Source organism: Giraffa tippelskirchi, chromosome 14 (genome assembly GCF_054371585.1).
Source record: "Giraffa tippelskirchi isolate mGirTip1 chromosome 14, T2T-mGirTip1v1.2.pri, whole genome shotgun sequence".
Taxonomy (NCBI): domain Eukaryota; kingdom Metazoa; phylum Chordata; class Mammalia; order Artiodactyla; family Giraffidae; genus Giraffa; species Giraffa tippelskirchi.
Window position 1 is genome coordinate 32,856,590 of NC_137288.1, and position 26,035 is coordinate 32,882,624.

The window sequence follows — 26,035 nt, forward strand, 5'->3', positions numbered from 1 at the left end:
AGGAAGCTCTGTACCCATACGAGATGCGTGTGTGTATGCATAAACATACACACAGGAAGGCGTGCACACTCTGGCACCCAGGTGCACACCTGCGTGTGGACGCACAAACACACATGTGCATGCACGCTCTCCTCTGGCTCCTTTTAGAATTAAAAGGGAAGGTTGCTCTACAGGGACAGCTGAAGATAAACTCTTGATTTCTGATTTCCAGAGTAGTTTGGACAAGGTCTTCTGAAATGCATTAAAATGCTAATCACAGCATCTGTCTGAACCCTGGCAGCTGTGTGACTTGGGGGGAAATCGACGCAGAATGGATTCCAAAGCCTGCGACAACTCCTCTGACTCTCCTTGCCTCACTCCCTCCTTTGTCTCCTGCTCCCCGCCCTTGCCTGTCCGCCCCAGCCTCCACCCAACACCAGCCTCCCTGCCACGTCATCCCCAGCCTGGGGGATCTTGCCTTTGCTGGTCTGTGGGTCCCAGAGTGTCGCGGCTCCCCAGGGCTAACAAATAAAGCCTCCGCTAGGATAGCCGGAGCCAAGAGAAATGGCCTCCCTCCACTTTGGCCCTCTGCTCCCCTGAGTACCTCCCCACAGCCACCAGGCTCCAGGCTTCTGCCCTCAGGGGAGAGCAGAGAAAGTGCCTGAACTCTCAAGGATGGATGCTGAAAGCGCATTCTGTTTAACCCACGGAAGGGCACTCAGGGTAGACCAGGGAGCGGGGACTGGGTAGATCTGGCAGCCACACTCCCACAGAACAGGACAGGCACTCCCCCAGCCGTCCCTGACTGTTAGCCCAGCTCGTCTCCATTGCTCCTCCCTGACACCAGGGATGCCCCAGGATCCAGGAACCCCTGACTCTGCTTCTTGCACAGCATCACACTCCATATTTTGCTTTGCTGCTTCCCTTGGCCTGGCATTCCCCTGTATCCCAAGCCCTGGCCGACACTCCAAACTCAGCCAGGCCATCGGCTTCCCCAGGAAGCCTTCCCCAGTCTGGACAAGGCTGGATAAGATGCCCCCTATCCGGGATTCCCAGAAGTTCCCAAGCATTCCTCAATAGCCATATTGTGACATGCCTTCTTGGCCAGTCCCTCACCCTGGACCACTTGCTCCCAGAGGATACAGGCTGAGCCCCGCCCATCCCTGTGGGCACAGCATTGGCACAAGGATTAGCCTGCTAATTTCTCAGAGGCTGGGAGGACGTTGGAATGTGTGGGTGGATATGCCCCTGAAACCTCAGGACTAGAGCTGCTGTGAGGGACCCCTCCCCGGACATCCTGGAGGCGTTTCTCCCTCACTGCTGGGACCCTGAACGGGCTCTGGTCAGGCCCCTGTGGGCACAGGTCTCACACGGGGTTCACATGCCCACCCCTCACTCCCACCCCCATGAAGATCGAAGCTCCCAGCATTCCACAGTTCCATTTTTCCTCTTAAGCACCAAACTGTCATTTCACTAAACACCATCTGGAGACTCCTGGCTTCAGCCCCTCACTTCTCCCCAACTCTTATTAATGTGATGGGTGTTTATTCCTTCTTCCTCCCCTTCCACTTCCTCTAGAGCATCACAGCTCTGTGGCCTGCAGACATTCATCTTATCTTCGGGGAGCTCAGCTCTGCTGGGGAGGTGGTTGCTCAGGCTTGGCTTTAAGCAGCTGACAGTGATAAAGAGCAGACAGAGCAAGAGGGAGCTGTGCACCCCCCTTCCTCCCGAGCCCAGTCCCTGGCGGCCTGGGCAGGGGATGCGGGCGGGGGAAGGCGGGCAGGAAAGGACCTCGGGTAAACCTGCTCCGCAGAGGCTTCAGCTCTGCCACGCTGATCTTCCCAGAACTCCAGGACCCTCCATGAGTCCCTGGTGCTGTCAAGCACAGCCCGGATTCCCACCCCAGCCCTCGGCACTTGCATCCTCTGGCTGTTCCCAGCATCGGTGTCAGCCCCTGGGCACCCATCTCTGCAGCATGCTCACTGCTCCTCCCTCCCTCCACACCTGGGCTCATGTTGTGACTCTCACCTGAACACACTCACCCTCATTTCTCGTTTGTGTTTGAAGGAGGAGCTCATGCCTTCCTCCTCCAGGCAGCCTTCCCGGACTCCCCCACCCACACCCCCTGCCCTTGCTACATGATTTCACTCATGCTCTAACCCACGTCATACTCATGAATCGTATCTCCCTGAACAAACACCCGACTCCCTAAATGGTGCCCACAGCATCCAGTACAGGACTGGACACACGGGTCAATTCCTGCTGACTTGAATCAAAGTGAACCCACAGCAGTGACCCCACCAAGATGAGCCCCAACTCCTTGGGGTGACTGGTTGGCACTGGGGGGCTCACAAGTGGAGCCCCTCCCCCAATGCCCACATGGAGACCCACCCATTCCGGTCGCCACTGTGGCCCAGGCAGGCACTCAGAGGCCACCCTGCTTCCCCTGGCAAAACATTAAGCTAATGCATGTTGTGTCTCATTAGTGGCACTCTGTTTGTGCCAGGGCCAGGCAATTTGATGGGTAGTTGATTGGCTATTCTGTTTATTTATGGCAGGAAAAGCATTCTTTATTGAGGACTGGGCAGCACATTTCTGTCCCTATGGCGCTAAGATCCTCTGGCAATCATGCAATTATAAATCAAGACTAAATAAATAATATATAATAAGCAATAAAGACTGCACGCCTCCACGTAAAGAGCTCTCCTTGGGCAGGCCCCGCAGTTGGGACCGGAGACCCAGCAGAACCCCAGCCTGAGAGATACCACCCTCCCGAGCTCTCAGCCAGCTTCGCTGTTGCGGTGAACTTGAGCATCCACATGGCTCAGCCATCAGGGAGTGGGGAGCACGGTGGCATCGATAGAAAGCCTGTAATATTCTGCTGCCACTGACCCCACAAAACCTTGAGGAAGGGGTGGGGTGGGGCAGGTACTGTTATCAACAACTGATAGGCAGGGAAACTAGGCCCGTGGAGGTGGAGAGACCTGCCGGGGACCACAGGGAGAGGCAGCCGCGCCCGGATCACCGTTGTCCTGCTCTGGGCTCCCTGACGTCTCATAGGTGGGTCAGGCTGGGGGATGGGAGGAGGAGCCTCTTCCAAGGACACAAGGCTGGTGCTGCCATCCTTCCCAGGGCCCACTCAGAGGCCACTGTCGGTTACCTAAGGGTGAGAGAGGAGAGCAGACTTCTGCAGCTCGCCTCCGAACCGATCCCTCCCCCATCACCATCATGCTGGGGCCCCCTCCCCCACACCATAGAGAGGATGCAGTTGGGTGGGTAAGAGGTCGCCACCATCACTCTTGCTAGGCCTGGAGGGGCAGGGGTGAGTGAGGCAGAGGGGCCGGTCCAGCCTTTCGAGCTATGGCTGGGGATAGGGAACTGTCATGAACCTGTCAGGGTGGCGCTAGTGGGAAAGAACCTGCTTGCCAATGCCAGCGCAGGAGACTTAAGAGACGCAGGTGTGATCCATGGGTCGGGAAGATCCCCTGGAGGAGGAAAGGGCAACCCATTGCAATGTTCTTGCCTGGAGAATCCCATGGGCAGAGGAGCCTGGGGGGCTACAGTCCATGGAGTCGTCAAGAGTCAGACACGGCTGAAGCTGTCTGGTGTCACTGGTGCATCAAGGGACGTGCCGGCCCCCTGAAGTAGGGGAGCAGAGAGGGAGAGTGCATGGTAGGGCCTGGATGGGGTGGCTGGGGGGGTCCTGGGGGCCTTGGGAGGGTCCACAGAAAAGTCTCTGCGGACCTGTTCACCCACTGGGAATGCACGCCAAGCAGAAGGTTATCACCGGATTGTATCTGAGGACAGCGGGTCAAGGTTCTGCTCTCAGCCGGTCACCCGTGTGGAGTGGGAGGAGCGAGCTGGGTCTGAAAGTCTGGCGATGATGCTGTCACCCTGGCTCCGTGTTCACCAGCCTCGGCGAGCTGCAGCCGGGCTTGGATGCTCTCCAGCCATGAGACGCCTCCCCTTGTGAGGCCGCTGGGATCCGGAGTGCCAGGAGCCCTGGAATGCACAAGGGCTCTGAGTCTCCGCCAGCTGCTCTGCAGGGCGCGCTTCCACTCCCAGAACCCCGGGCCAGCCAGAGTCCTGAGTCACAGGGCAGACGTGGGCAAACACGGCTTCTCCCCTGAGGGCCCAAGCGCGATCCAGAGTGTCTCTGTGCAGTCTTCCCAGCGGCCTGGAAGGGCCCACCTGAGTGTATACTGAAGCCAGAACATCCTGGAGGGGCCTTGCTGGGTGGGCTGTAAGAGCCTCAGCTAGCTAAATGCATCTGCCTTTCGCTCAGTGCACACCCCTCTCCCAACACCCTGTCCCCGCCCCGCTCCCCACAATCTTTCCCTGCTCTCCTCCACTTCCTCCTTGCAGAAACTAATTGTCTGTCTCACCAGCCAGCGCCCAGCGCTTCCGAGAGGGTTCTGAACGAAACTAATTATGCACCGCTAATTTGGAAGCTCGCAGCTTTCCCAGGAACGTTTATTCGATTTCGGTTGTTCTGCTGAGTGGCATTTCTGTAAATATGCCCTGGGGCTGGGGGGCCTATCAGGGAGGGGTAACCGGAGTTTGGGGTCAGGAGGAGGGGCCTGAGGGTCTGGGGTGGCACCGGCCATGGTGTGTCCGTGTCGGGGAGGGGACAGGAGGTGCCATTACCACCAACCAGGGGAGGCCTCCCAAGGGACTTGATGGCCCTGCAGGGAGAGAGGAAGGAACCCCATGATGCCTCTCACTCAGTTGGGGTGGGGGGCAGAGGTAAATAAGTGCTAAGTTGGCAGGATCACTCAGGGGCCTGGGCGCTGAGCAGAGTGGGAGCTGGGACCACCCTGGTCTCAGGGTGAGAGCACCGGGCAGGTCTGGAGAGGGTGGAGGAAAGGAAGCTCCTTCGAAGCTCCTTCCAAGGAAAAGTCCAAGCCCCAGTGGGTGGTCCCAGTTTGGTCCTGGAGGGTCAGGGAGAGAACGGGGTTGGCAGAGCTGGGGCACAGCAGAACGGTTCCTTTTCTGACCTGTTCTTCCCCAGCCAGCTTTGTGGGCAGGTGCCCCATGCTCAGAGGGCCGGCACTTGGTTCCATGCTCACCAGTTCTAAATTCTTAGTAATTTCAGAACAACAGTTTCCGATTTTTCACTTTGCACCCAAAAACTATGTCCCCCCTCCTGTCAGAACCATCAAGGACAGTCCTGGGGGACTTCTGTGTATTCATCGTGCCTCCTGGAGCTCCCTGAAGACAAGGGCTGGGTCTTCTTCTCGCTGTCCACAGAGTGCAGGCAGGGCTCCCCCGAAATGCTCTGCAAAGAACTGTGGGGTTTAGCCTGGGTCTTCCACACCGTGCGCCCCAAGTTGGCTGAGATAAGTCACACTGGGCCATCTATTCATGCACGCAGGCTTTTTTTTTTTCTTCCATCTCCCTGCAGCGCACTCCCATCTCTCAGCAAAATGCGTGCCCCAGGTCCCAGCTCAGCAGAGAAGAGTGGATGCTAGTGGCGCCTTGCTGCAGCCTCAGCTCCGATCTCTGGGGGCCGGGAGCTGTGCCTTGGAGATTTCAGGGCACGTGCACAGGGGGAGGGTTGGCAGAGAAGTCAGGATGCCTGCAGGGCCCATGGATGGCCAGCCTGACAGGAAGTCCTCCAGTGAAGCAAGGAGGAGGGTGGAGAGAAAAGATGTGGCACCAGGGTCAGCAGGGGGAACCCCAGCTTCCTGCTCGAAGGGAAGTGGGACATGGGGGCCACTGGACCCCTCTCCTTTTCCCTCCTGAGATGACCAGGTAGTGCCAGAGGAGCCCTTGTGATACAGGGGAGGCCAGATGGCTACAAGGGCAACACCCGGATCCCCTCCCACTTCTGCTGGGCTCTGGGGGCTCCCTGGAATCCAGCACTCAGTGGTCAGTGCGAAGCTCGTTGTCGGCTCCTACTCTGTTGCACACACACTGTGAACCAAGCATTGTCACTGACTGGCCATACTCCCTTCTCTGGTGGAAGGAATTCAGCCGTGCCAGGAGCTGTTTCGGTAGTACCACTGAGACCACCCCTCACTTACCCCCAACCCTGCCTTGTCCTGAGTGCCTTCACCAACAGACATACGTGAAAGCTAATTCTAGCCCAACCGTGTTGCTTCAGAGGTAATCTCTTAAACTGCTCTGATAAAATTGGCCTCCTTTGGGCTTCCCAGGTAGTGCAAATGGTAAAGAACCCACCTGCCAATACAGGAGACATAAGAGATGCGGGTTCAATCCCTGGGTCAGAAAGATCCCCCGGAGAAGGAAATGGCAACCCACTCCAGTATTCTTGCCTGGAGAATCCCATGGATGGAGGAGTCGGCAGGTCCATGGGGCTGCAAAGGGTCAGACACGACTGAAGTGACTTAGCACACATGCACGTGCCTCCTTTGGTGGGACCCTCAAGACAAGGTGGTAATGGCAAACTCTGGCAGAGCAGAGGCTCCCACTGTGTCTCGGTGGCCATTCTGATGTATGACCACACGTCCTGGCGGCGTTCTGACCACCTTCCTCCCACCTGCACTAAAATCAGTCCCATCCGTGACTCTAAAGCTCAAGCCCTGCCTTCTCCAGGGGACCCAGGTGAATCCCTCCAGGACTCAACAGTGAATCAGCCCCCACGCCTGTGGGTTAACTGGCTGCTTCTGTGGGTGGCTCTTGTCTTACAAGTCACTTATCAGCCTACATCTCATCCTCCGAGTCTCATACTTCCCCAGTACACAGGAAACAGCCAGGAACGAGCTATCCACAAACGTACATACCTCTACATTACCCCTTGGCCTTCCACACGCACTCCACAGTGTATTATGTGGCATTTGCCGCTGGCTTTTCCTTCCCCCGATGAGATCGGAGTGTCATTTTCCAGCAGGCTTGTTCCGTTCCCACAGTCAGCCTTGGGAGGCCCACTTCCCACATGGAAGCAGCTAGAGGCTGTTACTTGACGTTGACTCAAGGTTCCATTAGCTTCCGAGGCTGCCTAAGAGGCAGGCCTCTTGCCGAGCCATACTGACCAGCCGTCTGCAGTAACCAATGCTGAGTAATGGTTCGAATGGTAACCAGCATTAGCAAATAGTTCCTGTGATAATTGCAGCCTAATTTGTGTGTGCGCACATGAATTAGCATGCATCTGTATGCCATTAGCACTCTGAATTATCTCCTGAGCAGCGCTTGCCTGGGGCCTTGTGGACAAAGCCAACAGTGCACCCTATCTAGAGCTCATTTTCTTCTAAGAACAAAGGACAGAAAAAAATGAAGCTTTAAGAAAGGGAAAGAGTTTGCTTAAGCCCCATCCATGGATTGTGGATTCGCTGTGTGAGTGGAACCTCTGGCCGTCCCAAGGCAGAGAAGTGGAGCTGATCAGAAGGTCCAGACCCCATCAGTGAGGGTCATTGGTCCAGTGAGGTCCTCAGTGGCAGAACTGAGAGCTGGTCGGGAACCCATCACAGCCTAAGAGGTGGATGTATATAGCTGGGCTATGGAAACGAGTGTGTTCTGTTTCAAATGTACCCAGGAGTTATTTGACAAACTCCTTATGAGCTTCCCTGGTGGCTCAGACGGTAAAAGTGTCTGCTTGCAATGCGGAAGACTCGGTTTCGATCCCTGGGTCGGGAAGATCCCCTGGAGAAGGAAATGGCAACCCACTCGGGTATTCTTGCCTGGAAAATTCATGGATGGAGGAACCTCGTAGGCTGTAGTCCATGTTCGATCCCTGGGTCGGGAAGATCCCCTGGAGAAGGAAATGGCAACCCACTCGGGTATTCTTGCCTGGAAAATTCATGGATGGAGGAACCTCGTAGGCTGTAGTCCATGTTCGATCCCTGGGTCGGGAAGATCCCCTGGAGAAGGAAATGGCAACCCACTCGGGTATTCTTGCCTGGAAAATTCATGGATGGAGGAACCTCGTAGGCTGTAGTCCATGGGGTCGCAAAGAGTCAGACAAGACTGAGCAACTTCACTTTCACTTTATGTAAAAGGAGTGACCCCCTTCTGACTTGACTTTTGGTAGGACAGATTTCCTAAGAACAGAAACCCTTGGTGTTAAGGTCTCTACCTGGACCCACTGTGTTCAGCTGTGGCAAGTCCTGGGCAGTGGTGATACTGAGGAAAAGTTCTGAAGAAATACTGGTGACATCTGGGTCGGTTCCTTGTACTCCATCATCCTTGCTCACTTCTGCCTGTCCATTTACAATGTGAACTGCTAGGTTTTAGTAAGAAGAAACTGGAAATTGCTGTTTGATCTTCCTTCCAGTTTTCTGAAAAATCCCTCCATATGACAAATCATGCCTCCAAACTCTGGCTTCCAAGGATATGTGTGTTTAAAAGATTATGTCCCCATAAAAAACACTCAGCCCAGGACTTCCCTGGTGGTACAGTGGATAAGAATCTGCCTGCCAATGCAGGGGACATGGGTTCAATCTGTTGTCTGGGAAGATTTCATGTGCTGTGGAGACCCTGGATGCCACAACTACTGAAGCCCATGCACCTAGAGCCCATGCTCCACAAGAGAAGCCACCGCAGTGAGAAGTCCACACACTGCAACTAAGAGTTACCCCCACTTGCCACAACTGGAGAAAGCTGGCACACAGCAACAAAGACCTAGCACAGCCAAAAATAAATAAATAAACAAAAACACTCAGTTCAGCTCAGGGGTCCTAAGTTGGTATGGTTTTACGGATTGAATGTGTCCATGGGTGACCAGGACTGATTGGGGCATGCCAGCTGCAGCCAAACATAGCATATTAAAAAGCGGAGACATCACTTTGCTTACAAAAGTCCATCTAGTCAAAGCTATAGTTTTTCCAGTAGTCACATATGGATGTGAGAGTTGGACCATAATGAAAGCTGAGCACTGAAGAACTGATGCTTTCAAACTGTGGTGCTGGAGAAGACTCCTGAGAGTCCCTTGGACAGCAAGGAGAGCAAACCAGTCAATCCTAAAAGAAATCAGTCCTGAATATTCATTGGAAGGACTGATACTGAAGCTGAAACTCCAACACTTTGGCCACCTGATGTGAAGAGCTGACTCACTGGAAAAAACCCTGATGCTGGGAAAGATTGAAGGCAGGAGAAGGAGGTGGCAGAGGATGAGATGTTTGGATGGCATCACCGACTCAATGGACGTGAGTTTGAGCAAACTCCAGGAGATAGTGGAGGACAAGGAAGCCTGGCATGCTGCAGTTTAAGGGGTCGCAAAGAGTTGGACTCAACTTAGCAACTGAACAACAACAACAGCTGCAGCCAAGGACAGCCTTGCTCAAGGAGCGCCAACAACCCCCCCTCGCAGTCCCAGAGGGGCACAGAGGGCCATAAGGCAGCTCTGAAGAATATAATCATGAGTTATCCTTCCAGTTTCTGAGGCCAAATTCACATGGCTTTCCCCCAGGGCCTGGAATGGACCTCATATGTGACACAGACGACCTGCTTCTGTCCAGTCCTCACTCCCTCATTGCCAGGGTGTCACATCCATGAATTCTTTGTGTGTGCTGTATGCTCAGTTGCTCAGTCATGTTCAACTCTATGTGATCCCATGGACCGTAGCCCATAACGCTTCTCTGTCCATGGAATTTTCCAGGCAAGAATACTGGAGTGGGTTGCCATTGCCATCTCCAGGGGATCTTTCTGACTCGGGGATCAAACCTGACCAAACCTGCATCTCTTGCCTCTCCTGCATTGGCAGGCGGATTCTTTACCACTGCTTCACATGAATTCTATAAACATCTGTGAATACAAAAGCATTAGGCCTTTATGCTAAGGAAAGCACATAGGCTGAAGGACATCAGATCTTACTGAGCCAATAATGAGAACCCAGGCACCTGCCTGGAAGTTCAAGAGCTCTGAGCAAAGATGGAAGAGTCGATCATAACAGACTGATAACTCTGAGAGGGAGAGAACTCAGAACATGTTGGCTCTAGAGGGGAAACTGAGTCTGGTCATTGAGCCAATATCATGGGATACATGGAGACCAGAGGGAACGCTGTGGGGTCTCTACACGCCAGGCGTCTTGGAGAGAATCCGAAACCCACAAGTGCAAGAAAACACTTCAAAACCTGAGGCTATGGACACTCATCCTTAAAAATTCACCACAAGGTGGATAATCCAGGCATAGGAAATAGAACATGTCCCAAGCTCTGTTATCAATGGTGAACCCTATAAGCGATGTCAGGCTTGACAATAACCCCAGGTTCTCTGACCAAGAGAAGCTTTGCAAGCAATGACATTTCTGCAAGTAGAGCAAGCTCTGCAGACAGCAGTAAGCTTTGTAGCTCCTGATGAACTCAGCTTACAAAGCCAGCGTCTGCTAAAGACAACAGAACCTAAGGACAGTACCTGGTTCGAAAGTGGGTGAAGAACTCTGCCAGCAAGGACTGACTCTGCAGACCACAGGCTCTACAAACTGCTCTCAGTTCTGCAGATTCTCATGAGCTTTGCAAGCAATATCAGGCTCCAGAAACCCCAAGAAAATTTACAAGTGGAAGCCAGCTTTGTGGCTAGTAACGAGCTCGGCCTGTAAGGCCTGGTTCTGCTAACCACAGACTCTACAAACAGCAACGGGCTCTAGAGCCAGCGACAAGACCTTCCAGAAACAGCTGACTCTACAAGCAGCAGAGAGCTGTGCAAATGTCAGTCGGCAGAGCCGAGCTCTGCAAGGAATAACAGAGGTGCTTCAAACTGCATCAAGGTCTCCCCTGTCTTGGTCTCCAGAAATAGCAGGCTAAAGAAAGCTGTATCCATGCTGGGAGAGCTCTGTCCAAACCGAGTCCTGTGGTGCTCCCTTCATGTGAGCCCCTGGGAGATGAGAGGGTCCTCCCTCCAGCAACACTCGGGTGGCCGGTCTCCTCCATGGAGACGTCTCCTCTGCGGGTGCGTCCTTTTAAGGGCAAAGAACACTCGCAAATGCGGGTGTGTAAACATGCACTTGGAAAACTCAGAGGTGCTGCCAGGGGTGGGTGTGGAGGTAGCCAAAGCAGATGCTTAGATATTCACATCTGTGGTAAAGAAGCTGTACCCTAATGGGAGGAAAAGCTGCCTGGGACTCGACCATAGGTATGGAAAGAGGCCATCCCCACTCCATGATCTTAGTGGTCATTGGGAAGAACTCCTGACCAAAAGGATTCTGCCGCCTAGCCTTCCCTGTTGCTGAAATCCCACGATTAGAGCTTACACCATTCAAGTTAAAGCGTGAACTTCGTTTAAATGAAATTACCACCCATGCACTGTCCCAACACCGTCAGCCCACAGCCTCAGTGTGAATCAGCTCATCGTGTCCTCTCCCTGGTGATAGATGTCCAAGAGCAGCGTTGGCAGGTTGTGTGGGTGCCCGTGCACGCCTGGATCCTTAGAGCATCTATGATGCCCGTTGAGGGCTGGGCAGGGTGGGCAGGGAAGGGAGCAGGAAGACAGCTCATGGGTCAAGCCTAAAAGCCAAAGGGTCAAAGGTCACAACCCTGCCAGGCCAGAGCCTTGGAAAGCTGAGGTCAGAGGGTGGAATGGCCTTCTTGACATCTCCCAGGTCTGCGTGTGCCGAGTTGGAAGAAAGAAAGGAGGGGGAGGGGGAGCTGGGAATGGTCTTCTAGCTGCAGGATGTGAGGTCTGCTCCCAGGCCGAGCTCCCAGACCTTGTCGATAGCAGGAAGCCTTGCTCGGTTAATTAATGAGTTATTCAGGCTGACCCTTGATCTCTGGAGCAAATCAAGGGCTTTGTGTGGCTCCTATTAACTCCCTGGATTTGCTCAGCAGCTGCCTGGGAGGTGAGTTGGTGAAGCCTCCTCCCCCTCCCCTCTCCAAGCTCTGATCACACCCGGAGAGCTAACAGGACTCTTGGCCATAGGTCTCAGGGCAACCCTGGAGGAGGCTTCCAGGAGGCGACACCCCTCAGAAGAGGAGGAAGACCAGCAGATTCAACAGTGGTCCAGGGCGCACAGAGGGGCCACCATCGGCCATCTGCTGGAGGCAGCACCAAGCAGGCTATAGAGGTGACAGTGGTCACATAGAACCAGCTTCTCCACCCCTCAAGGAAGGCCACAAATATCCAGAGGCCCTCCCAGTCCCCAGGAGACAGCCTGGCTTCTGCAGCATCCAGTAATAGAGCCAGCCTCTTGGCACTCACACTGTACCTTTGGGGTGGGGGCAGGTCTCAGAAGCCCTCTCAGGAGAGATGCCACCCCAGGAGAGATGCTCCCAGGAAGGGCCAATGACAGAAGGCCTTGGAGAGGGAGCCCTGTGAGCCAGGTTCACTCTGCAGGCCTCTGAGGATGGGTCACATCCAAGGATGAGCAAAGGAGCGGAGAAGTGGGATGGAGCCTGTCTCCCGGAACATGGAGCCCTGGAATAGGAGGAGAGTCCCCAGGCTGAGTCGCAGGCCCTGCCCCTTGCCTGGTGGTAGTGATGGCTACATGGGCAGCTAAGAGAGGAAGTGTGAGTCTCCGCCCCTCACCTGGGCATCACTGTGGTTCATCAGGAACGGGCCCCAGAGTGAGCATCCGCAGGAGGGCATAGTCCTGGTTCTGCTCCTCCCAACTGTGTCACCTGACCACTCAGGCCTCAGCTTCCCCACCTGTAAATGGGGGCTAGGAAGACCCTCCCTCCCCACCTTTGACCCAGGAGGATCCAATCAGAAGAGGGCAGCAGGAGCCCTTTGGCAAGACACAGTCTTGTCTTCAGGTTCATCAAGGAGCCGGGTGGCCCTGAGCCCTTGGAGAAGGTTTCCTTGGCAACCCCTTGGCAACCCTGTGTCCTGTCACAGTGCAGGGGCGGTATTCAGGGCAGGACTAGCAGGATGCTAACCCAGGGCCCTGCATGGAGAGGCCCAGCCTCAACCCTACTTGGTCCATCCAGGGAGGGCGAAATCTAGGCCGGAAGAAGCCAGCCTGTGTCTTCAACAAACCAGCACCTGCTCAGAGTGTTTGTGGAAGAAGGTGAAGAGGCTTGGGCTGACCGGCCAGGAGGATGAGGAGTGAGATGGAGAAAGTGCCGGCCAGAGTGCGTGGAAGTCAGAAACAAGGTCTAACGGCAGGCCCACCCCCATCCAGCCCCCTCCTTGAGTTCTTACTGAGAACCATGATGGAGGGTGAGTGTCAGAACGTAGAGATGGAGACGGGGCCTCAGAAGGGAAGAGGAAGACCGAGGTAGCTGCCTGGAGAAGTACTTGAGTCCAGACAACCCTCAGGGAAGGTGGGCAGCAGAAGAGGACAGTGCTGGTGCCGAAGCAGGCTGGAGGCCTGGGGTCCCCTCTGCCGCGGGTGCTGAGGGGGGCTCCAGACACTCCAGAGGCCTTGAGAGCAGAAGCCTCAGGGCTCAGAATCAGCCACAGGACTGTCTCATTGCGATTTGTGGCACTGGAGATACAAGAGAAAAGAAGATGCCCAGCCCTTCGGGAGCTTCCAGTCTGGAGAGGGAGACAGACCGAAAGGGAGGGAGGAAGCCACAAGAGCCAAAGGTAGAGAACCTTCCAGCGCTCTGAGGTGTCAGGGGAGGCCTCCCCACAGAGCCCTGGGGAGGTGGGCAGCCTTTCCCAGCTAAGTTTATGATCAGCCACTTCTCCGAGGAAGACCCATGACCCTGTGGCCTGAGAGGCCCTGACTCTTGAGTGGGGGTCTGCACAAGGATCACCATCTGTCTTCCGCCTCATTATACAGCTGCCAGTTCTGAGACCCCACCCGCAGACGAGTCATGAGACGGGCAGAAGCAGCAGCAGCTCTGGGCTCAGAGCTTCAGCCCTTGTTCCTCAGATTCCAGGGCTTGAAAGGGTAGGGTTCTCAGCCCTTGGGGAGCCCCAACCCTAGGCTTGTTCCTTCCTGCCAGGAGAGTGACACTGAGGAGAGCCTAGTTGTGGCCCCAGCTCCTGCCGTGTTTTCCCAGGAGGATAAGGAAATGCCGGGGTGAACGGCAAGGGGAATCCATGAACGAGTCTTGGAACCAAGGAGGGGGAAAGGGAGAAGACTGGGTAGAGAAACTTTTAAAAAGGGGGAATCTCACTGACCAGCACCCTCGGAACAAATTAAGTCCCAAGTCTTAAGACGTTTTTACCCAGCTCCCGTATCCTGTGCGCCAGGTACACGGCATCCTTTGGAGGGTGTGAGCAGGTAGCCTGAGAAATCCACCTCCTCCCATCTGCTCCTTCCGCCTCTAAAGGCTTTAAATCCATCAAACTAAATGAAAGCAGCTGCTGTTTTAAGGAAATAAAAGGCTCTCATATTTAAAAGCCCAGAGATTTTGAGTGGAGAGGCAGAGAAATATATACGAATGTAGATATGTTTCTCCCAAAGTACCACTTAGCAATGCAAACCCTGAGCAGCCCTGGAGAACGCTCTCACCAGCAGGGGTGGGAAGGGACGCTGGCCCTGCAGGGACTGACACCAGGGATGGGTGCCCGTGTCCTCCCAGTGTGGCCACAGCGAGGGAAGGGGTCAACGGCTGTGAGTTAACTGATAGCTGCTTTCCTCCTTAAGGTCCTTAGCACATCCAGAACCTGTTTTGTGAGCCTGGTGAGATGTGAGGGGCTTGCTGCCCTGAGACAGGTGCTAAGGGTGCAGGAAGGAGACCTGCAAAGAGCTGCAGTACCTTGTCCAAGCAGGAAGGGGTCAGTGGGGAGTCAGGTGGTCTGACTGGGACCATTCAAATAGAGTGAGCCTCCAGGGTCCTGAGGTCCCCTGCAGAATAGAGTCACACTGCCGGCCTCCCAGCGCTGTGTCCAGGTGTGGTCAGGCTTCTGACACCTGCCAGCGTTTTTCACAGTGAGAAGCTGCTTTCCACCCAGTGGGACTGTTTGTTTTTTTTTTTTTTTGCATCCTAGGGGACAGATCTTTGCAAAGTTGTTTCTGCTTTCTGCTTTGTTTTGTGTTGTTTTCACGTGAATTACAACCATCCCTTTCCTAATGTGATTGGTTTGTCTGGAGGCAAGGAAATTGGTTTTTGGCTAGAAAGACAGATGAATGGAGAGGAAAGTGTGGGGTGGGGTGGGGGCACTATGTGAGCTCATTGGACAGCGGCCTTCCAAGGTCTCCCAGTCCAACTGCAGGCAAGGCCCAAGGTCGGCCTGACTGAGAGCAGACGGGGTGACAGAAAGACAGGAGGAGGAGAAAATTGGGCCCTATCTTTGAGGGGTCCGCAACTCCTTCTAGAGAAATGAGCTGCTCTGTCTTGCCTTATTTGTCATCAGGAGGAAAAGTAAGGCACAGGCTCCTCCAGGCATTTTCTTTCAGCGACCATCCCGTTTCCAGGCTGCCGTCCATCCGGTGACCACCAGTGCCTTGGAGCTTTGGTGGTCCTACCCTCAGCCTGCTGGCCATCTGAGGCTGGCCGACCCGCTCCCTGTCAATCACCCTACAGTGTCCCACCTCCATGCCGTCGCCCCAAGCATCCCTCCACCGGAAATGACCTCTCCCTCCAAATCTTCCCTGGTTCACGTGTCAGCCCTTTGTCCTTAGAGTCTGGACAGCACCTCCAGACCAAGCGAAGGGTTCTGACAGGGACGGGTTCTCCTCCAGAGAGCAGGGCATGCCACCTCTACCTGGAATCCCCTCCTACAGCTCCGAGAGCTGACCCGGGCTTGGTTAGAATCTTAGTGCTGAGCTGACAATTAGGGAGGACCCCAGATGTGTGGCCTGTCTTCTCTGGATGCTCCTCGATGTTCTTCTGTTCATTCAGCCAATAGCAATAGCACATGGCATTAAGGTGGTCAGTTTAGTAAAATGAATGCGGTAGGAGGTGCTGGCGACTAAGTGAGACAGGAAAGGAATATTATTTCCATAGTCAGAGCAAAAGAGGAAGGGCGGTCCAGGCAGAGGAAGCCTCGAGGTCAATGGCCAGGTGTAGGAACCATGTTGAGGAAACAGGAGGAGTATTCGAGGGGAGGCAGGGGCCTGGTCTCCTCCAGATGACCTGGACTGACCTGCAGGCAGCATGGTCCTGCAGGCTAGAGGGGACTTGAGCAGATAGGCGATGCCAGCCCTGTCTCGGGCTCACTCAGGCTGTGGGGACTGGGAGGGGATGGGAGACAGTGGGGACCTGGCTTGGGACTGTGTTGGGGTCTCAGCTGGGCAGAAAGAGAAGAGATGAATTCTGTAGTCATTTCAGGGGTGAGAAAAGGGAAGTCAGGTTGAGGCCCCAAGTCAAGACAAGAAGTACTGGTCTTTCATGCCTTCACTTACTTTGTTGTTGTTGCTGTTTTCCAGTCACTAAGTTGTATCCGACTCTTTGCGACCCCATGGACTGTAGCACGCCAGGCCTCCCTGTCCCTCACCACCTCTCGGAGTTTGCCCAAGTTCATGTCCATTGAATCAGTGAAGCCATCCAACCATTTCATCCTCTGTCGCTCTCTTCTCCTCCTGCCTTTAATCTTTCCCAGCATCAGGGTCTTTTCAATGAGTCAGTTCTTTGCATCAGGTGGCCAAAGTACTGGAACTTCAGCTTCAGCATCAGTCCTTCCAATGAATATTCAGGGTTAATTCCTTTAGGACTGATTGGTTTGATGTCCAAGGGACTCTCAAGAGTCTTCTCCAGCACCACAGTTGGAAAGCAAATATTAATGGAAAACCTCCTAGCGTGGGGCCCGAGGGAGAGAGGATAACCCGAGAGCAGCATCCAGTGGACTCAAGGTTAACGGTGGGGCAGGCGCTTGGATGGTGCAGGTGTCATTGACAGAGACTCATGCAGAAAGCCTTCCTGCTGCTTCCAACACAACCCGCATGTGGTCTTACTGCAGGCAGGAGGCACTGGGCCTAGGAGCCTCCCAGACCCTGGGTAAACTGCTCACCAAAGGCTGGGGCGGGACAGATGTGGACCCTGGGTCCACCTCAGGGTCCCACACACAATGGTGATCGAGAGCGTAGTGGCCTTGGTTAGGCAGGTGATGCGTTTCCCATTTGTGTGACATTCAGTTCTGGCCTCAAGGACCAGCCATGGTGAGTGTGCAGTTCTACCCACGGCCCCTCGCACGTGGCCACCACTTAATAAGCAGTAGCTGTCGCTACTCCCACTGCTATGATTACTGTTATTATACCCCCAGCGGGGCTAAGGGTAGGGTGCGTTCCATTGTCACCATCGCTGGAAGAGAGCAGGGCCATCAAAGATGCCCCATGCTGGGGATCTTGGCTGGTATTCCCCTGGGCTCACCCACTGGCCAGCGAGCAGGTAGTACATGCCACCCAGGGACGGGCCAGCGGTGTCCAGGCAGAGTCCAGGGCTCTGACACAGACCAGAGGGAGGGGTCTGGCCCACATGCCTGCTTGGCAAGAGGAGGGCTCAGACAGAAAGTGCTGGGACACTCCCACCTCCAGGTTTGCCAAGGGTTCAGAAACCCCACTTTGTTGTAGGTCTCATGAGACTAGAGCTGGGGTTAGTACCCAGAGGGCGGAGTGGTGATGGCGGAGGACCAGGGCCAGTGGCAGGTCTCCTGGGACTGGTCAGAGCCATCCCACTTCGAATCTGCTGGCTCCTCTGGGTGTGCTGACTGGGGCGTTAAGTACGCTGCCCTCCCTGAGACCCCTGTCAGGAGCTACTGAGCTGTGAACACACAGTCTAGTGTGGCCCAGCTTGGATGCCAAGGGAGGGTCCTGTGAAGGGGAGTGTAAAGCGGACATGTGGATGAGGCCACACACACATGCACACACATGTGTGCACACACAACACACGTGCACCCAACATGTGTGCACATACAGCATGTGTGCACACACAAACATGCATGCACTCAACATGTACACACACAAAGCACTCAAGCACACACAACACGCATGCACACACACCCCATCACCCTGTATGGGGCTTACTTACCTGGACCGTAGGTCGCCCCTCAGGCACCAGAAGGCACATCCTCCTGGGGTGTCCCTCTGCCCCTGAGGTGCCCAATGTAGGCACCACCCTCCCCCACCCTGTCTTCCATAGCGGGGCTGGGTCAGCCTGATTCCGCACCTGTCCCTCTGCAGAACCGTGCCACTGTAAGAGGGGTCTTTGGGTCCATCCCCCTGCAGTGCCCACCACCCCCATGTGCCGGGGGCTCTTCAGATGGGAACTGCAGTGAAAAGGCTGCTTCACGTTGACAACTCCTGTGCTCACCCTGGGTGTGGCTGTGGCAGGTCCGCAGGTAGGGGGTGAAGCCCAGAGCACAGCGCTCTGACCTGGGTCCCTCCCACCCCTAAAACCAGGGCCTAGGTAGTGACAGAGGAGCGCTTTGTCCTTGGCCAGGAGCATGTGCATTACTGCTCTGGACCCCAAAATGTCCCGAGGAGTGACCAAGACCGGGGTGGGGGAGGGGGAAGTTGCTCAGGGCCACCTCACTGCCCTGCCAGGGTGCCGCTTGGGGGCAGCTCCAGGGCCAGCAAGGCTGCGGAGCCCGGAGGCCCCAGCAGGGAGATCGGAGGGCAACATTCCAGCCACGGAGATCATCAGGGATCGCCATGGCAACGGGGGTGCAATTAAGGCCCGTTTCAGCTGGGAGCAGCTGTGTGCACTTTATCTGCCTTGAATAAGGAGCAGAGAAAAAACCTGGGGAGGGAAAGGGGGTGGGGAGGCAGGCGGGAGGGAAATCGCAGTTCTTTTGCAGGCCTCTTCCTGTTCTGAGAGAAGGGCGGGGGGCGGGAGAAGAGAGGGAGGGAGAGAGAGATGGAGACCGAGAGAGACAGAGCCAGCCAGACAGAGAAACAGGCACCGCAGGGAGACTGAGAGGCTGCAGGCTGCATGGAGACAGGATGGGAAAGAACCAGAAAGAGACAGTGAGAGAGAGAGAGACCTCTCACAGACATGCACGCAGACTCACAGACTCACTCAGAAACACAGGCACAGGCACAGGAGGGGGAGAGAGCTAACAGAGAAGGGAGGAGGCCCTTCCAGAACATCACAGAACATCACCACCCCACCCCCTTGGTGTATGTGCACCCCTTCCCCTTTCTTGTCCCTTTTTTTCCAGCCGCCATGGGGCCTCTTGGCTTCCCCTTGCTCCTCACAGACACACACACAGACACACAGACACACACAGACACACACACACACAGACACACACACAGACACACACACACACAGACACACACACACACACACACACACACACACAGACACACACACACACAGACACACACACACACACACACACACACACACACACACACACACACACACACACACACACACACACACACACACACACACACACACACACACACACAGTCATCCATCCCCTAAGCCTTTGCTCCTCTCTTGCCCCAAGCCTGGCCACTCCGAAGGCTTACACTCCTTGGGGCCCTCCTCCAGGAAGCCCTCATGCCTTCCTCCCCAAGACTCCCTCCACACTCAGGGACTTCAGCTCCCCTTTTGTCCTCCCAGGAGATAGGCACAGAGTCCTACACATGGAGGAAGGAGCAGTGGGCAGAGAAAAGAGCCTCACACTAAATAAGGGACACACCTTGAGGTTAAGAATTCAGAGTCTTATTTTTTTTTCCCCTTCCTGGCTGTGCCCAGATTCCAAATTCCATCTTTGGATCACCCTTCGGCAAAGGCGTCTCAGCTCTCCTGCCTTGGGGAGGGGAAAAGATAGGAGCATGAAGGCAGGAGGGGCTCTGTTTGAGGAAGCTTGATCTTGGGGTAGTGAGCTAAGCCATTCTTGTGACATACTTGGTTCCACAGGTTATAGATGGCTCTTTCCCCAGCCGGCCCAGCACACCCCCGCCTCAGGGCCTTTACACTTGCTCTGCCCTCTGCCAGGAACATTCTTTTTTCCACCCGATCACTTGGTTCTTTCCCTCATTTCCTCCAGGCGTCTTCTCACATGTCACCTTACCAGAGAGACCTTCCCTGGCCATTCAATATAAAACAGCTGTGCCCTGGCCCCAGGGCCAGCATCCTCTCCCTGTTCCTCTGCTTCACTGTGTCCGTCTCCACCCGACCTCTCTCCGTGTGCTTCATGGGAGCAGGAACCTTGTTCTCTCTTCTCTTTCTGGATCCTAGAACAGGGCCTGTCCCATGGTGTCAAGGGGCCACGCCATAAACCCTGCATGGCCGTGGATGGTGGCAGAATCTCTTCCACCCACTGAAGTCACGCCGGCGGCCTCATAGCATAGTCAAGATTGACTTCCCAGTGCTTTGACATCTCTTTCCCTAGGTTCCACGTAGTCAGAGCCCACCCTATCCTTTTCCTTGTCCCTCATGGGCACCCCCATCTCAGGCCTCACTGTTCTACTCCAGGGTGCTCAGAGGTAACCCATTCTTCCCTGTGTCCTGGGACCAAGTCCCTCCTCGTCTCTCATGACCTGAACACCACCTGCCCAGAGGGGTTCAGGTGTCCCATTCTCTCTGGCGCCCTGCCCTCTTCCGGCCCCAGAGTGTCACCTTTCCTGCAGACGCCTAGGGCTCCTGACTGGAGTCAGGCGCTGTGGTTGGTGGCCAGCTGTGACTGAGCAAGTACCTCATCTCTCTGTCTTGGTTTCTGGACCACGAATCCAAGAGGTACAGCTCCATCAATAAGGGCTCCGGCTCGGACAGACCTGCTGGGTGACTGGCCGGGGTTGGGGGCTGCAGCTTGGTGGCTGAGAGGTGGCCAGGCAGCGTGTGCTGGTCTGTCAGCTCTGCATATTCTGAACAAGCCAGCACACGGCGGCGTCCCACAGAGCCTTCACCTGTAAGTTGGGGCTGGGACGCTCCTTGGGAAGTGTGCAGAAAGGCTGGAGAAAGGGCAGGCCGAGGCTGCCAGGCCCATGCAGGCGGCGGGGTGGCCGCATCTATTCCTGGCAGTGCCCTTGAAGGCGGTCAGAGCGGCTCGAGGCAGATGCTGGAGCTCGGCTGGGGGCCACGGCCTGTTCCCGGAGCCCACGCGCAAGAGGAGGGGCGTGGGGGCGGCTGCCCTTCCCGACCCCGCCAGCCAGCGAATGCCTGTCAGGGAGACACTCCCCTGAGGGGACAGAGAACAGAGTTGGGGAAAGAAGAAAACCTTCCTGAAGAAACAACTGCGGGGGTTGGGGAGTGGCAGGTGGGCCGAGCTGGGTCTTCAGCCGTAGAGGGGGCTGCCCTGGTCTGAGAGGCTTCAGGGAGGCAGCAGAGGGCAGGGGGCGCCTCACCCCATTCTCCACAGACAGCCTGGGACCTCCCAGAGGAGAAATAAAAGGTCCCTGAGACCTGCCCAGGCCTCAGGCTCCCGCCGTCATCACTGCCTCGAGGCCTCTGCGAGAGGACTGGTTCGTTCCCCTGAGTCTGAGGCCGGAAGCGGATGCGTGGTGACGCCACAGAGCCCGGAAGTTCTCTACCGACCATTCCAGGTTCTACACAATTGGCCCTTCGGCCGCCTCACAGCTCCAGCTGGTTCTAACGTCGGGTGCGCTGAGGGCCCCATGTGTGGGCCTGGGAAGACACATTCCTGTCAGCAGAATGGGGGCAAGGGGGCCCCGGGAGCCTGGGGGGACGTGGAGCTGCCTGTGGCGGGAGGTGAAGGGGATACACACCCGAGGTGTTGGCCGTCGAGTGCGCACTCAGCCCGTGTGGAGCGCGTGGATGGGGATGGGACGAGGGGCTGAGGACCCGATGAGGCCCCCAGAAAAGACAAGACAGTCAACAAGTTTGGGAGCACTGCTCTAGATCTCACTTGGGGTAGATGCAAATCAGAAGAGAAGGTCAAATTCCAAAGGGAAGGAGGGTGCAGATACCATCACCCGCCCCCGGGGCCCCTGGGGCCCCCAGGCACTGCAGCTGAGCTTCACAGAGGGTTCTGCTCTTTCCAGGGGCCAAGGATGTACTGGGGCAGCCTGGGCTGCTCAGGGGCCCCCTGAGGATGGGGGACGAGCTGCCCAGGGAAGTGAATGGAAGCAGTCACCCTCATCAAGCTCCTGGAGAAGGCCCAGGTGGGGACAATGGGGCCTAAATGGAGTCCTAGATCCAAGGGAGGCCAGGGTCTCTTCCCAGCCCTGACAGTTAGTGTGGGGGATTGCGGGTGAGTCATGTCACTCCCTGTACAGTGTCCATAGCAACAGCTGGGGACACTCAGCCCCAACCCAGCTGCCTCCCAGGGCCGTTGAGAGATGCAGTGAAAAAGGCACACAAGGCTTTTCATAAACCTTGACCATGAGCATGAGGGTGAATCCTCTCCGTGACAACACCAGGTCGTGTAACTCAGGTTCCCTTCCATTTGTCTGCTGATTGGCTCCTGGGCTCCTGGGCTCTGGAGCCTCTTGGCAGTGGCTACACAGGCGCCCCCATGGTGTGACATTAGCCTCCGAAGAATGAGACCCTCCCTTTATGAGGGAGGGTCTTTTATTTTACTCCACTTTTCATGCCAGGGCAGAATTCTACTCTTGTTTCCTCACTCCTGCAACTGATCACACCCTGCTGGATCACTGATGATCGTGAAGGAAAGCTTAGTGGTGAATGAATGAGTGAGTGAGTGAGTGAGTGAAAATTACTCATATACGCACCATGCTCCTCCTATTTGGTAGAAGCTCCTTGAGGGGAAAAGAAAGTCTAACATGTCTGGTGCTGGTCACAGGGTTCTGTAAGGAAAACACTTAGGAATGTTGAACTGAATTAATTTGGCCACCTCTTCCTCACTAACCTGTGGCCTTCTCATGAGTGGCTCTAAGCGTAGCAGAGGCACAGCGCCTGGAGACCCTCTGAAAACAGGCTTGACAGTTTGAGGGAGAGAGGATGGGGCTAAGGAGTAGGGAGAGAGGAGGTGTGAGAGGCCAAAACAATGATGCTTGTGATTAAAGAGATGTCAGCAGATATTTACTGAGTCTTGCTGTGTGCCAGGACCGAGTGCATCACATGGACTCTCATCTGATCATCCACCCTGGAGGCCGGGACCATTTCATAGGTGGTGAAGCTGTCACATAGAGGTTAAGGACCTTTCGCTGAAGGTACATAGCTGCTGAGTGGCAGAGCTGGGACTCAGGGCCGACCTTGTGGATCAGCAGCCAAAGGCTTTCCTGCCCTTCCCCACACAAGGAGCCTGGCGGTGGTGAGACCCACGGCTTCACTGGGGAGTAGGGACAAGAGGTTTTCCCAATTCTAACTGGCTCCTTGTTCCCATCCTCCCAGGGGAGCACCCCCAAGGTGAGGACCTTGGAGTGGCTGGCAGTCACCCAGACCTGGCCCAGCCCCTCCAGGCTGGGGCTGAGCAAGGGAAAGGAGGGGCCAGGAGCAGCCTGGGCCACCACCTCTCCGTGGCCTGGGACCTAGAACACAAGGTTCGCACTCTCCGATCTATTCAGCACCTGCATGTGGATGGTGAAAGGTCAGAAGTGAATGGAGGGCTGTGGTATTTGTACTGTCCTGGCCCCCTCCTCACACACACACATGCCCACCTGGACAGACCCTCGCAGGCCCAGCTTGGTCTCTTCCTGCTGAGGCAAACCCTCCATGTTTGGAAACTTTTCTGGAGCAGTGAACAAGCCTGAAGGCAAGATGGTATCAGAAAGTCGTAGGTCAGAGCCCCCCTTCCCCTTTCTGTAAAGTGGAGGTATGCATACCGGCCTTAAGGTAGGGATTTGGGAGGATAAAGGCTGGCACACATGGGGTGCCTGGCACGGCTCACACACTCAAAGGGTAGATAATAATTGTGAGGAGGAGGAGGATGGTGACGTGGTGACAGGCCAAGAGACCCCATAAAGCTCCTCGAGCATCCTAGCTGCCACCATCTTTTCTCTACCGTCGTCTCTTCTCCTTCAGCAGATCCTCTTTCAGCTTCCGGGAGAAGCTCTGTGGGTGACACGGAATGAAGGAATGAATCTGACTCATCCCTCCCCTGTCTCCCTTCTTTCCGAGTTCTCGTCAGTGTGTCTATCCCCCCTGCCGCTCTCTCTGTCCCTCTGCCCCGCTCCCTGCCTCTGTCTCACAGTGTCTGTCACCCCGCCTCTCACCCTGTCCCCTCACTCTCTCCTTGGCTTAACCATCTTAATCATTATGTCCTTGTAACTCAGCCTGGCTGTCGGGCGAAGCAGAGTCCTGCGCAGGGACAGCCCCGGGTTACACACCCGCGCCTGGATGCCAGCTCTGACCACCGGACCCCAGGCCCCTCCTCAGCTGGCCCCAAACCCTCCTTGGGGACTCAGCCTCCTGATAATGCTGTTCAGCCCTGCCTGGTTCTATTTCTGCCCCCAGGGGAGGGATGGAGCGGGGCAAGCCCTCGTCATGCTCAGTGGGGCTGAGAGCAGCCCCGGGGGCTTCAGGCTGTTTGAGTGTGAGTGGTGGGAGGTGGGGGGGGCTGTGCCATCCTATCGTCTCATCCACCCTTTCTCAGCCTGGCCTGGGCAGCCACCTGAGTCAGCCTCTCAGGGCCAGCTAAGGCTCCCGGCCCCACCCTCAGGCTTACTGCATTTTTAGTGAGTGCACAAAAGTTAGACCCGCAGGGCCCCTCCCGCTTCCCTTGGGGCCGGGCCCAGCTCAGGGCTCTGCACCTGAAGCTGGCCGGCCCTGTGTGCCCGCCGCAGGCCCACCCGGTGCCTCCCACTCCCAGGATGTTCCAACAGCGCCCTCTCCTGGAAGCTCCCTCTCTTGTTTGTAAAGTCAGACCCCACTTGCTTGGGGAAGCCGTGCCTGGTGTGTCTGAGAAACTGGCAGGGGAGGCAAGTCAGGGGAGCCTGCGGGCCAGGACACCCCCTCCCCATGGAGCCAGGGGTGAGGAAACAGCTGCCCCAACCCCTGCACTTCCCCCTCCTCCTTCCCCCTCAGATACTGCAGGTGTGAATGCGAGTGTGTGTGTGTGAGTGTGAGACAGTGTGTTTCTTCTGGAGAAGGGCAGCTTTGTTTATTTGGGCTGTAACCTTGACTTTTGGGTAGAGCAGGGCAGCGGGACTCTTCGGAGCCTGGAGCAAAGAGTTTAATATTCATAAGTGACCTCCTCGTAAATGGACTCCGGTGCTACAGAAGGACTCAGAGATGACACCCTCCAGCTCCCCGAGCAATGGCCTTTCTCAGGGAGCTCATCAGCGCCTCAAGCAGCAGCTCCTGATTGACTGCTTGTGCTGTTCCCAGATCTGACCGGATGCTGGTCTCCTCCATGCCGCCCATACAGGGAGGTCCGTAGGGCTGTGAGGGCCCTGCGTGCAGGGTAAACACCACAGGGCCCAGGGCGGTGGGCTCAGCATCTCACACGCAGCAGGAACCCAGGAAATGACAGTATAATAGGTCAAGTCTAACAGTTAATTGGCACAGTGACTCATTTCATAGATGGGAGTGATGAGGTAGGTGGAAGTTAAGTAATTGGTCCCAGGTCGCACCACCATTGGGCTTCCCAGGTGGCTCAGGGGTAAAGAATCTGCCTGCAATGCAGGAGACTCAAGAGATGCGGGTTTGATCCCTGGGTCGGGAAGATCCCCTGGAGGAGGGCATGGCAACCCACTCCAGTATTCTTGCCTGGAGAATCCCATGGACAGAGGAGCCCAGGGGGCTACAGTCCATGGGGTCGCAAAGAGTCAGACACGACTGAAGCGACTGAGCACACATGCCCGCAGCACCATAAGTGGCGGAGCTGGGATTCAAGGTCAGGCATTACAGATCAGAAGGAGAATCTCACGGACACACATGACTGTGTCATCGGGCTATATTCAGTTACATAAACCTCTAGATTTTAGCATCTGTTTTAGGCTCTGCTCTCAGAATATGCACACTGAATGTTTGTTGAGCTGACAGCTTGCCGGCATCTTGTGGTGGGCAGTGCATACCTGGTAGATGAAGGCTTTATGAATTGGACCCAACAGGGCTGAGCTTGTGGATGTGGGAAGAGACTCGGCCTCCTGTTGATGACTCCCCCCACCCGGGGAACAGAGGGTGCAGAGGGCTTGGGTTCTGCTCCCCACTCTCCCAGATTGGGGCAGGAGAGCTGGCTCCTCATCCTGAGGGTTTTGAGGGACAGAGCTTGGCGGCCTCTCTCCAGCCATTGGGGAATTGATGCCTCGTCTTCCTCTTCCTACCCACTCTGTGTGCTGGCACTGAGGTGGGGTGGGGGCAAGGTAGGGGTGCAGCTGGAAGACCTTTGCTAATTAACCCAGAGTCTGCCTTGTGCATCTACCTTTAAGCAGAAGAATGACTCCTATCTTGTAAGCAAAGGAAGGGGAAGAAAGAAATCCTAGGAGGTGGCCAGGCAGATATGGGTGAGGATT

The 26,035-nt window shown here is 55.7% G+C and overlaps 1 protein-coding gene and 2 long non-coding RNA genes across 18 annotated transcripts in view; 1 reads left to right on the forward strand and 2 right to left on the reverse strand.

Moving 5' to 3' along the window:
• Positions 1–26,035, forward strand: part of CELF4 (CUGBP Elav-like family member 4) — a 309,871-nt gene that overhangs the window by 97,137 nt on the left and 186,699 nt on the right. The window lies entirely within an intron of this gene.
• LOC145534574 (uncharacterized) lies at positions 2,524–12,638 on the reverse strand. 2 transcript variants are annotated; one of them, XR_014074765.1, is made up of 6 exons: positions 12,397–12,638; positions 12,077–12,285; positions 6,163–6,299; positions 3,767–3,981; positions 3,503–3,618; positions 2,524–3,139 (listed from the first exon to the last, which is right to left on the reverse strand). It is a non-coding gene; the product is annotated as an uncharacterized LOC145534574 (long non-coding RNA). The 2 variants fall into 2 exon arrangements; XR_014074766.1 differs by lacking the exon at positions 6,163–6,299.
• On the reverse strand, positions 19,358–21,109 carry LOC145534569 (uncharacterized). The gene is made up of 4 exons (XR_014074760.1): positions 21,005–21,109; positions 20,741–20,838; positions 20,356–20,462; positions 19,358–19,467 (listed from the first exon to the last, which is right to left on the reverse strand). It is a non-coding gene; the product is annotated as an uncharacterized LOC145534569 (long non-coding RNA).